General features: G+C 72.5%; 1 long non-coding RNA gene across 1 annotated transcript; it reads left to right on the top strand.

Moving 5' to 3' along the window:
- Positions 1–4,169: 4,169 nt before the first annotated feature.
- Positions 4,170–6,480, top strand: LOC142824426 (uncharacterized). The gene is made up of 3 exons (XR_012899302.1): positions 4,170–4,235; positions 6,093–6,163; positions 6,334–6,480. It is a non-coding gene; the product is annotated as an uncharacterized LOC142824426 (long non-coding RNA).
- The last annotated feature ends 685 nt before the right edge of the window (positions 6,481–7,165 follow it).

Raw genomic sequence — 7,165 nt, 5'->3', positions numbered from 1 at the left:
GCAGCCCCGCCGGGCGGCAGGGAGAGTGGGCCAAAGCCGGTGCCGGCGCCGCGGGCTGGGCTGGATGAGGCGGACGTCCCGGCAGGGGGCGGTAAATCTTCTCCCGTCCCCCGCGTCACCCCACGCCTCGGCTGCGGGATCCAGCCAGCTGATTGCAGCCCTGCGAGCCCCCCCGGTGTCTGCCCCTGCCAGCCCTGCCCCCAGCGGGCAGAGAGACCCCCCCCCCGCCGGCCACTGCCTGGGGGCACCTGGAGATGGTCTCCAATGTCATCTATGAGGGACTGCAGCCCCTGCAGCCGGCTGGCGGCTCGGGGGCGGAGGAGCCTGCGAGGAGCCGACCTACACAGCCCCTGGACTTGGCTGTGCAGCAAGGGACCGCGCCGGCCGAGAAGCTGGGGGTGAGTGGGAGCCTGCCCCCCGCCCTTCGGCCCTGCCCCCCGCCCTGCAACGGCCCTGCCCCCCGTCCTTCGGCCCTGCCCCCCGCCCTGCCCCTCCACCCTGCAACGGCCCTGTCCCCCCGCCCTTCGGCCCTGCCCCCCCGCCCTGCCCCCCAGCCCTTCGGCCCTGCCTCCCCGCCCTGCCCCCCGCCCTTCGGCCCTGCCCCCCGCCCTGCCCCCAGCCCTGCAACGGGCCTGCCCCCTGCCCTTCGGCCCTGCCCCCCGCCCTGCCCCCAGCCCTGCAACGGGCCTGCCCCCCGTCCTTCGGCCCTGCCCCCCGCCCTGCCCCCCCACCCTGCAACGGCCCTGTCCCCCCCGCCCTTCGGCCCTGCCCCCCCGCCCTGCCCCCCAGCCCTTCGGCTCTGCCCCCCCGCCCTGCCCCCGCCCTGCAACGGGCCTGCCCCCAGCCCCATGGGCCTGCCCCCCCGCCCTGCCCCCCCGCCCTTCGGCCCTGCCCCCCAGCCCTGCCACGGGCCTGCCCCCAGCCCTGCAACGGGCCTGCCCCCAGCCCTTCGGCCCCTGCCCCCCCCGCCCTTCGGCCCTGCCCCCCAGCCCTGCCCCCCAGCCCTTCGGCCCTGCCCCCCCACCCTGCCCTCCGCCCTTCGGCCCTGCCCCCCGCCCCTGCCCCCCGCCCTGCAACGGGCCTGCCCCCAGCCCTTCGGCCCTGCCCCCCCCGCCCTGCCCCCAGCCCTTCGGCCCTGCCCCCCCGCCCAGCCCCCAGCCCTGCAACGGGCCTGCCCCCAGCCCTGCAACGGGCCTGCCCCCAGCCCTTCGGCCCTGCCCCCTGCCCTGCCCCCCGCCCTGCCCCCAGCCCTGCAACGGGCCTGCCCCCAGCCCTGCAATGGGTCTGCCCCCAGCCCCATGGGCCTGCCCCCAGCCCTGCAACGGGTCTGCCCCCAGCCCCATGGGCCTGCCCCCAGCCCTCCAACGGCCCTGCCCCCAGCCCTGCCCCCTCCAACGGGCCTGCCCCCAGCCCAGCCCCCAGCCCTGCCCCCAGCCCTGCAACGGTCCTGCCCCCAGCCCTGCCCCCTCCAACGGGCCTGCCCCCAGCCCAGCCCCCCAGCCCTGCCCCCAGCCCTCCAACGGCCCTGCCCCCAGCCCTGCCCCCTCCAACGGGCCTGCCCCCAGCCCAGCCCCCCAGCCCTGCCCCCAGCCCTGCAACGGCCCTGCCCCCAGCCCTGCCCCAGGCCGGAGCGTGTGGTGCTCAGGGAGTGTTGCTCCTGCCTTCCCGGGCCGGGGACCCCGTGCTGGGGTGCCTGTGGCCGGGGCCCGGAGGGGAGCTCTGGCAGGGGCTGGCTCGGGGCAGTGGGGCCTGTGGCTGCTGCTCCCGGTGCCAGCGCGTAAAAGAGGAAGGAACCGAGTCTGCAGGTCCCAGCACAGAGGCCGCCCGCGGAGCCTCCTGGCCCTGCCTGGGGGTATGTCTACACCCACGAGGTGCACAGATAGTTCGGACTAGGAAGCCTAATCCGAGCTATCTAGCCCGTGCCGTGTGCAGCCGCGCACCACGGGGTTCGCACTAGCCGGCTTTTAAAAATGGCGGCGCCGGCTTTATGCTAATGAAGCCTGGGAAATTCAAATCCCGGGCTTCATTAGCAAGTTCGGTATGCATACATTACCCTCCTAGTTCGAACCAGGGGGGTAGTGTAGACATACCCTGGGAGAGCTGGGTCCCAGCGTGGGGGGGTGGGCTCTGAGCTGTGGGGCTGGGTCCCAGCGTGGGGGGGTGGGCTCGGAGCTGTGGGGCTGGGTCCCAGCGCGGGGGGGGGGGGCTCTGAGCTCTGGGGCTGGGTCCCAGCGCGGGGGGGGGGGGCTCTGAGTTGTGGGGCTGGGTCCCAGCGCGGGGGGGGCTCTGAGTTGTGGGGCTGGGTCCCAGCGTGGGGAGGGGGGGCTCGGAGCTCTGGGGCTGGGTCCCAGCGTGGGGGGGGGGGGGGGGCTCTGAGCTCTGGGGCTGGGTCCCAGCGCGGGGGGGGGGGCTCTGAGTTGTGGGGCTGGGTCCCAGCGCGGGGGGGGGGGGGGGGCTCTGAGCTCTGGGGCTGGGTCCCAGCGCGGGGGGGGGGGCTCTGAGTTGTGGGGCTGGGTCCCAGCGCGGGGGGGGCTCTGAGTTGTGGGGCTGGGTCCCAGCGCGGGGGGGGGGGGCTCGGAGCTGTGGGGCTGGGCCAGGCTACATTCCCAGCCCTGAGAAGGTGCCCTGCAAGGTGAGGTCTGTGCTCCCTGCTCCGTGCAGCGTTGGCAGGGGACAGGCGTGGGTCTCAGGTTGGGGGTGTGCCGGGGGCGGTCACAGACGACCCCTCGGGGGAGCTGACGTGGCCTCTGCCACTCGCCTTCCGCTCTCTGGGGCTCCTCACCGCCCGGTCCTGCTGGGCCAGCTCCCCGGTCTCCCCCAGCCACGGCCCCGAGCTGAGGTCCCCTGCCCCCCGACACTGAACCACTTCGGGTGCATGGGGAGAGCAGGTCAGGGCCCGGCCTCCTGAGAGCGCCCCCAGGTGGCTCAGACCCCAAGGATCTAGGTGACCCCTGGGCACTGGAGGGGGGTGCACGCTGCTTGCCCCCGGTGACGGCCGCTTACACGGTCTGAGCGCAACCCAGGCGGGTTTGTTAGGTGGAAGCCGTGGGGCTGAGCTAGGCGCAGGCGGAAGTCGGCAGAGCAAAGTAGGTTACAAATAATCAAAAGAAAGCAAAGCGCTCGGCCAGCCTCAGTGCAAACGTGAGCTCCCTGCTCCCCTTTCCAGCTGCCCCGCCGGACCAGGGCTCTGCCCCCGGGGTCCCTGGCCCCGTCCCTCAGGGGCAGCCCAGCCGAAAGAGCCAGGCTGCTCCTTCCCTATTGCTTGTGGGAGGAGGCGAGGCCCCTCCCTCCCGCCACTGCTCAGACTATGGCCAAAGGATGGTTTAAGGTGGCTCAGCTCCTCTAGGAGCTGCAGTAGCACCCCGGGTGCTCCCTGTCTCCCACCCCCTTGGAGAGGCACCAAGCGTCCCCGCCCGGGGCCAGGCCTCCACACGACCGGCGCACGCCACAGAGGGTCTGCAGACCCATGGCTCAAAGCGCCTTTGACTTACGGATATTCGTGTCCATGAGTCCACTTCCTAACGCGGGGGGGGGGTCCGTCACGGGCCGAGCCAAGGGGCTGCAGGGGAGGGGGTTATCTGGGGGGCTGCAGTCCTGCCACCCTTAGTGCTGCTGACCGAGGGCCCGGCTCTGCAGGCAGCAGCCCAGAAGTAGAGTGGAAAAACGGCAGATTCTTCCTTCTGGCCTGCTCTGCCTTCCAGCGGGGCTCCCCCCGCTGCTCTCTGGCTGCCCGGCTCGGAGGAAGCCCTACCCCCCGCTCAGCAGTAAGAACTGCAGCCCCCTACAATTGCCCTGTGACCCCCCCCCCGCCTCCTTGCTGGGTCAGGACGCCCACAATCGCAGCAGGGACGGTCCACGGGTCGGTGGCTGAGCTCAGGACACCTCTGACGGGTAAAAGCCTGTGGCGGGGGCTCCCCCATGCTCCTGCTCCCCTGCGGGTCGGCTTCGTGGCCCTGATTTCAAGCCAGTGTCCTGCTTTCAGAAAGGGAAATCTGAATTGCGTGGGGGGTGAGCAGGTCAGGGAGGGGGAGGGGTGGGGCTTCAGAGAAGGGGCGGGGCAAGGGCCTTTGGGTTGGTGTCATTAGACAGCTGGCAGCACCCAGGCGGGGTCTCCGGAGGGTGCCCGGTGGTGACCCACTGCCCCAGGCTCTGACGTGTCTCCTGCTCTCCCAGCTCTCCCGGACGGCCTGGCCTGGACCTGCCCCCCATCCCCCAGAGACCCGCCAGCCGGCCAGGTGAGAGCTCTGCATGCCAGTCTGGCTCCTCCCGGGACGGGGTGGTGCAGGGTTTGGAGTCCAGACGGGCTGGGGCACTGCTAGAGCAGAGCAGCCCATACACAGTCGGGGGCGGGCAGTGCTAGGAGTGGGGGTTGGGGTCTTGTGACGGGCCGGGCGGGGTCTGGGCACTGCTCAGGGCGAATTGCTCAGACTTGGGCTCCGTACAGCCCTTGGCTGGAGACCCTCCCAAACAGGCAGCAAACCCGTCCCACAGCGCGTCAGCTGCCTGCTTGGCCAGCTGGAAGCCTCACGAGCAAAACCCTCCAGCACCCCAGCTCCCTCCGTGCCCCGATCAGCCCCGGGCCTAGCACAGGTGAGGGGTTCTAGGACCCAGTCTCACCTTCCCCCAACGGGTTCTCCAGCCCCACGGAACCAGCCTCAGACCCCAGGTCAATCTACACTCTGGCCACGCTGAGCCAATCCTCTAGAATCCCCCAGCTAAAGGTTTCTTACTACAAGAAAGAAGAGCCTGAGAGTGAGGTTGCTAAAGGGTCCTACGTGACATGCACCAAATCTCCCAGTTCTCGAGGCAGGCTCTAGCAGAGATGTTACAGCTGCTGGCTTAGAAGTCTCTGGTGCACATCCTATGCCAGGATGGGGCCACAGTTCTTCCGGCTCATGGTTCCCTGCAAGGCCGCATCTGGGGTCAAGAACTGAGCTGAAGCCAAACTAGAGGCTGCCACAGGGCAGTTTATCCCCATCCCTGCTCTCCCAAGCTGGAGAGAGTCACACGGCCAGTGGCCACGTGGCGTTTAGAGGTCCATTGTCCTTGGCACCTCGCTCATCAGCACGTCCGCCGGCCGAGCGTCGCGCCCCCGTCGCTCGGCCACACGCACAGAGCACGTCCGCTAGCTGAGCGTCGCGCCCCCCGTCGCTCGGCCACGCGCGCAGAGCACGTCTAGCCCCACACGGCCGTCGTACAAGCACAGGACGAGCACACACAGTCAGTATGAGCGTTGCTCTGACACCTCATGTGGCCCCCTTTGAATACACTCTGGGGCAAACACCCCCCATGGGTGCTGCAGTGATCTCGGCTGCTTCCCTTAAAATGCAATAATGTGACAAGGACGGGGGTGGGGCAGTGCTAGAGCGGGGTGAGGACTGGGCCCGGGGGGGCAGTGGGGGTGGGGCAGTGCTAGAGCGGGGTGAGGACTGGGCCCGGGGGGGCAGTGGGGGTGAGGACTGGGCCCGGGGGGGCAGTGGGGGTGGGGCAGTGCTAGAGCGGGGTGAGGACTGGGCCCCGGGGGCAGTGGGGGTGGGGCAGTGTTAGAGCGGGGTGAGGACTGGGCCCCGGGGGGCAGTGGGGGTGGGGCAGTGTTAGAGCGGGGTGAGGACTGGGCCCGGGGGGGCAGTGGGGGTGGGGCAGTGTTAGAGCGGGGTGAGGACTGGGCCCGGGGGGGCAGTGGGGGTGGGGCTAGTGCTAGAGCGGGGTGAGGACTGGGCCCGGGGGGGCAGTGGGGGTGAGGACTGGGCCCGGGGGGCAGTGGGGGTGGGGCAGTGCAAGAGCAGAGGATATTGGGGGGCCAGTGGCTGGCTCTGGCGCTGGAAGCTGCCAGCCCCCCAGCATCCGTTCCCAGGGTGTCAGCGTCCGCTGGAGGCGGGGTGCCTGGCTCTCTGCCTAGCAGGGGCTACCCAGCTGTGCCCAGGCTGTGCTGCCCGCGGGCTGGGCTGGGCTCCTGGTGAGGGCTGCTGGCATCCGGGATGTTGCACGGGGCATCCTGAACCCCACCCCGGCTCCGTGGCACCCGTGCATGGAGGGAGGGGTGGCAGGGGCTCCCCAGCTCACTGCCTCTGCTGCTGTGTCTGTGCCCACAGAGCCCGCCACGGAGCCCATCAGCCCCTACTGCGAGGCCGTGTTCGGACGCGGGCTCCCTGCCCGGGAGCAGGTGAGGCCTGGTGCAGGGTGGGGGTGGCTGGGCCCCGCTCCTGCCGGGTCTCTGGCTGGAGTAGGAGCAAGGCCGGGCCCCGGCTGTCCTCTGGCCTTGGCGGGGGGGTGCTGGGAAAGCAGCCGGCCGGTTGGCCCTCGCACGGGGCGCTCACCAGTGTCTCCTTGCAGAGCACGGGGCCCCCCGTGGGGCTAAGCTGGGAAGCGGGGCCAGAGCCTTTCCCGGAGCAGGAGAGAGAGACGCCCAGGTAAGCAGCTCTGCCCAGAGCCCTGGCCGTGCAGCCCCCCTCGGAGCCAGGGATGGGGATGGACGGGCCGTGGGGCTGGGCCGTGGGGCCGGGCAGCCGTGGGGCCGGGCTGTGGGGCCGTGGGGCCGGGTGGCCGTGGGGCCGGGTGGCCGTGGGGCTGGGGCTGGGCCGTGGGGCCGGGTGGCCGTGGGGCTGGGGCTGGGCCGTGGGGCCGGGCGGCCCGTGGGGCCGGGGCTGGGCCGTGGGGCCGGGTGGCCGTGGGGCTGGGGCTGGGCCGTGGGGCCGGGTGGCCGTGGGGGCCGGGCAGCCGTGGGGCCGGGCTGTGGGGCCGTGGGGCCGGGTGCCGTGGGGCCGGGGCTGGGCCGTGGGGCCGGGTGGCCGTGGGGCCGGGCAGCCGTGGGGCCGGGCTGTGGGGCCGTGGGGCCGGGCAGCCGTGGGGCTGGGCCGTGGGGCTGGGGCTGGGCCGTGGGGCTGGGGCTGGGCCGTGGGGCCGGGTGGCCATGGGGCCGGGGCTGGGCCGTGGGGCCGGGGGGCCGTGGGGCCGGGTGGCCGTGGGGCCGGGCGGCCGTGCCGTGGGGCCGGGCCGTGGGGCCGGGCGGCCGTGGGGCCGGGCGGCCGTGGGGCCGGGGCTGGGCCGTGGGGCCGGGTGGCCGTGGGGCCGGGGCTGGGCCGGCTCCCTGGAGGGTCGGGGGGCTGGCTGCCTGGGGCGGGCGGGGGAGAGGGCGGCTCCCGGCGGGCGCCAGGCGGCAGTGCAG

Source organism: Pelodiscus sinensis, unplaced genomic scaffold (genome assembly GCF_049634645.1).
Source record: "Pelodiscus sinensis isolate JC-2024 unplaced genomic scaffold, ASM4963464v1 ctg257, whole genome shotgun sequence".
NCBI classification, from domain to species: Eukaryota; Metazoa; Chordata; order Testudines; family Trionychidae; genus Pelodiscus; species Pelodiscus sinensis.
This window is presented reverse-complemented; position numbering and strand designations above follow the sequence as displayed.